The following is a 4306-nucleotide window of genomic DNA, read 5'->3' as shown; positions in this document are numbered from 1 at the left end:
TTGAACACTTCACAAAGGAACAGTTTAACGAGAATTGATACCCTGCACCTTCGATACCTACGCGGACTAATCAAAATAGTTCTCCTTCCGCTTACTGGTTAAAGCCAGTGATATTTGACTTCGGTGTTCGACTGAAAACCGTGTCCTTACGATCAGTCAACTGCGTAGTACGATTGATCCCAAACTCAACCTCCATCCATCCACTGATTGGTAGAGTATCTTCTACGGGTAAAACTCACCAATCAAGTTTCCCTATTCTCTTAATTGCGTTTGTAATTTGCATACAGCAAAAATAATACTTAAGTTATATATTTTGCTTCATTATATGTCAAATCAAGTTATAAGCATATTATTTCGCGCTCATAAGCCTTCATTTTGATTAATCCTTATCATTACAAGAAAATAAAAAACAAGTTTTATATGCACTGAAGAAATTTTAAATTTCTAATAATAATTTTTATCTGATTTCATGATAAATATCTCAAGAGCAATCTTTAAGATCAATACGGTACTCTTAAAGTTTTATTGATTTGTTTTTTTTTTTAGTTTTTATTACTGCTTTACTTATGAGAAATAGTGCTGTATACCTTGTATTTTTTTAAACTATTTTAAAGGTCATTGTTCTTTGCATAGTGTTGTTGTTACTCCTTAAGGAAATTTGACTGTTCTTATAGTGGAAATTTCAACAGCTTTATTTTTTACTTTGCTCTTAATATTTGAGAACCAAACACTCATTTTTCCAGATAACTCTGATGAGTCTCTTTTTTTACGATTTTTCTTATTCTTAAGTACTGTGTTTCCTACTAGAATTTTATAATGCTTGATGTTTTGCTACAGGAACTTGATGAAAGTAAATATGCATGTGTCCAACTATTTATAGCAATAATTACTTTATTTTGTTATTAATTATTTTAATATTCTATTGCATCTTTTGAAAACAATTGCTTTGTTATAATTCGTAAATGATAATTATTTTTACTGGTTTTAATCTTGAAGGGTTGTTTCAATGACGTAATCTATCACATAAACTACAATCTCCAAAGTGCCAAATAGTTTTTAAAGTTGAAATTTTTTTTTTTTTGTAAAAATAACATGTCCAGGTTTGCCAGGAGATGACTACGAGTTATACCTTTTTAAGTTGTTTGATGTCTGTAATGCTTTGTCTCTCGTAGGCCGCTATCCAGAAGTTTCTTAGACTTGCGAAATATCCTGGCGCAGATCAGGAATAGGAAATCTTTCTAAGTTTGGTTGCATTTAATTTAACAATTAAATTTACAAATTTAAAAAATAATTTGTAATTTTTTTAATTTATTTTTTTAAAGGTATTAAACTTTTACCGGTCGATAAAATATCAATAAAATTTTACCAATCAATGTCCCCCCCCCCTTTTTTTTTGAGAATTTTTTTATTCTTACGGAAAAAAAGAAAAATAACTAGTCGGATTTTCTAATAAAGAGTAATTGAGTTAAGAATAATAGCAAAATGAAAGATTTCATGCACGGTAAAAACTACAAGGTACATTGCCAACCTCATAATTAATACGAGTTAATTAACCAATTAATACGAGTCGATTTGATCTCATTAGTAATCAATTTCAGGGTGTATGAGCAAGATCTTCATTCAGTGTTGTTAATAATTTTAATTCATAAATTTGCCAAAACTTTTATTGTTTTTTTTTTTTTTTTTTTTAAATTAAGGAACTGGTGCTTCCCCCGCCCCCTAATCTATCTACATGTTCCAAATAAATTTAGATTAGTTTTAAAATGAGGCACAAATCCTTAGTTTTAAAATGAGGCACAAATCCTTAGTGAAAAATTATCACTTTTAGAAGGTACATTTTTCTCTCAATTAAAATGAGAATTATTTTCCATACGAAAAAAGGTTAAATATAACTTCAGAGTTTTTATAATTAAGTACATTTTTTATTACCGTGGATCTGAAAAAACGATTTTCAAAAATATTTGTCAAATTCAAATCTTAATGATTTTTTATGGTTATTTTTTTACATTAAAAACTATTTTACAGTAGATTTTTTTAGGCTTGTATTATTTTGACCCAATTATAATTGGTTTTGTAGTGTATATATGTGTGTACATATTATGTGCATGTACATTATTACTTTTTTATGAAATTTGCTGAAAATAATTCTATATTTCTATGAAATCTGTGGTAAGAAAACTATTGTGTGGGGTTTTGATGAAGATTTTTTTAATTTATGAAATATTAAAATCTATATTTGAGGATATCAAGAAATGGTGATAGTAAATCTAAACTTCGAATTTATTAAGATTGCAATGTTAGTTTCCATTTTTGTCATGCAACATTAATGATGCAATTAAAACTGTGCCAAAAGAAATTGATGAGGAAAAATTAAAGCAAAGTGTAAACAAAACTGTTCGTATGATTCAACTGATTTATTTTGAAAAATCACTGGATAAATAAAGTGAAAATTCCATCAGTTAGGATTAATCGTGATAAAAAGTGATTTTTTTTTTTAAATTTACGTTTGGATAAATTAGTTTTATTCTTGAAAAATAAGATTTTTCTTCTTAGAATAATCGTAATAATTCTGACATATAAGTATGATTGTGTTGCATAAAATTTATCAATATAATTTTTTTTAATTAAAATTGAATTTACATTTTATATAAAATAATTATTTTAAAACTCGTTTGCCTTTTTCATTACATCCTTTAACTAATCTAATTAAGTCAAATTAATTAAGCATATTAATTGTACATATGTTCGAGCAACCTGTAATCATAGATTTATGAAAGCTTGGACATGAAACAAAAAATCTAGAGTAACTGTGCAACAAGGAAATCATTGCTACATTGCTAGCTGGAAAACATTGTTTACTTATTTATTTTACATTATAATTATGAGCGAAATAGTTGAGTCAACTTTTCATTTTATGATGTAGTGAAGTTAACTGTTATCCGAGCCTACAACCTAAACATAAATATGTGCCTCTACTTTATCTGAAATCTAAAGAAATATCAATTTTAAAGCACTCTTGTTATGCAACATTTGCAATGTTAGTCTTGTAATGTTATCTTTTATATAATTGTTATATCTCTTTTCTTCTCATTGAACAACAACAAAAGTTGAGGTACGTATTTACAGAGAAAACAAAACAGTTAAGAATACCTGTGCAATTGTGGTGGTCTATTTTGCAACAAAAATATTTCTTCCATTTCTTCATTGTGGGAAAATTTCTAGAGTTAAGATGTGAAGAAAAAAAACTAACTATCATCTTAAAATAACTAAATGTAGATCAATATTATCCTGCAGCCAATAATTCTACTCATTGACTACATAATAAAAGCATGCATTTATAATTATTTCAACTGATTCAGTAATATTTAAGAGTAACATTTCTATAGATATTAAAATTTATCAATAATAAAAATTTAGTTTTAACTGTAGCAGATGTTATTTCAACGTCCAGGTGTCTCAAAACTTGCATTAGTCTATCAAAGTTAAGTTTTCTTAAGCTGAAAGGAGTAGAACAGGAGTAGATAATTTAAAGTTAAGTATCTATAAAAAAAAATTTTACTTGTTTTTATACTCACTTTTTTTTAACCTTTTCAAGACTGATTTTTTATTTTTTATGCAAAAAAATTTTTTGTTGGCACGGCATTATTTTTTTACCATCGATAATATTAAAAATAAGTCTTCTGATGAGGTATATACAGTCAGATCTCGATATAAGGTCACACTAAGGGACATTGCAAAAGTGACCTTATAAGCGGGATGACCTTTTAAGCGATTCATTAACAGTTCGTAACTAAGCACGTAAATAGTACACATTAAGACTTTTTAAAAATGTTAATATAAACAAAAACGATCAGCCATAAATTAAATGTTAAAGTCAATAAATTTTAACAGAATTAGTAAAGAATTAAAGTAGGGGTGCACAACCTGCGGCCCTAGGGCCAAATGCCGCCCTTAGACTGCTGAAGTGCGGCCCGCGAGAGCTTCTAAGCACAGTAAAAAAGAATTTAAAAATGGCAATTTTTAATCGCATTTTTAAGTCATCACGTTTTGACACAATCAATTTTAACAGATTCTTTAGTAAATAGCCGATTTTATCGTAAATATAAATGATTTTTTTTAAACAGTTATTTCCGCTTTTCTACGTGATTTCGAAAACCCGGAATTTTTATTACGACGCGAGTTTCAGATCGCAAATTTAAATAATCACTTTTTGTGCACTTTATTTGTAACGATTTCATCGCAAATCTAAGAGATATTTTATCTTTTTTTCTGCAATTCTTGCTATTTTTTTTCAACAATTTTTTTC

The 4306-nt window shown here is 27.6% G+C and overlaps 1 protein-coding gene across 2 annotated transcripts in view; it reads left to right on the top strand.

Annotated features, from left to right (window-relative positions):
• The first annotated feature begins 354 nt into the window (after positions 1–354).
• LOC107446446 (negative elongation factor complex member TH1) overlaps positions 355–4306 on the top strand; it is a 9546-nt gene continuing 5594 nt past the window's right edge. The window contains exon 1 of one of the 2 annotated variants that reach the window (XM_016061114.3): positions 355–508. The gene's annotated coding sequence lies outside the window, so the exon portion shown is untranslated. Of the gene's footprint in view, positions 851–4306 lie in introns of both variants that reach the window. The other variant, XM_016061115.3, reaches the window with a different exon arrangement.

The sequence above is a fragment of the Parasteatoda tepidariorum genome, chromosome 2, assembly GCF_043381705.1.
Source record: "Parasteatoda tepidariorum isolate YZ-2023 chromosome 2, CAS_Ptep_4.0, whole genome shotgun sequence".
In the NCBI taxonomy this organism is placed as follows: domain Eukaryota; kingdom Metazoa; phylum Arthropoda; class Arachnida; order Araneae; family Theridiidae; genus Parasteatoda; species Parasteatoda tepidariorum.
Note: the sequence above shows the minus strand (reverse complement) of the source record. Positions and strands in the feature narration are given on the sequence as shown.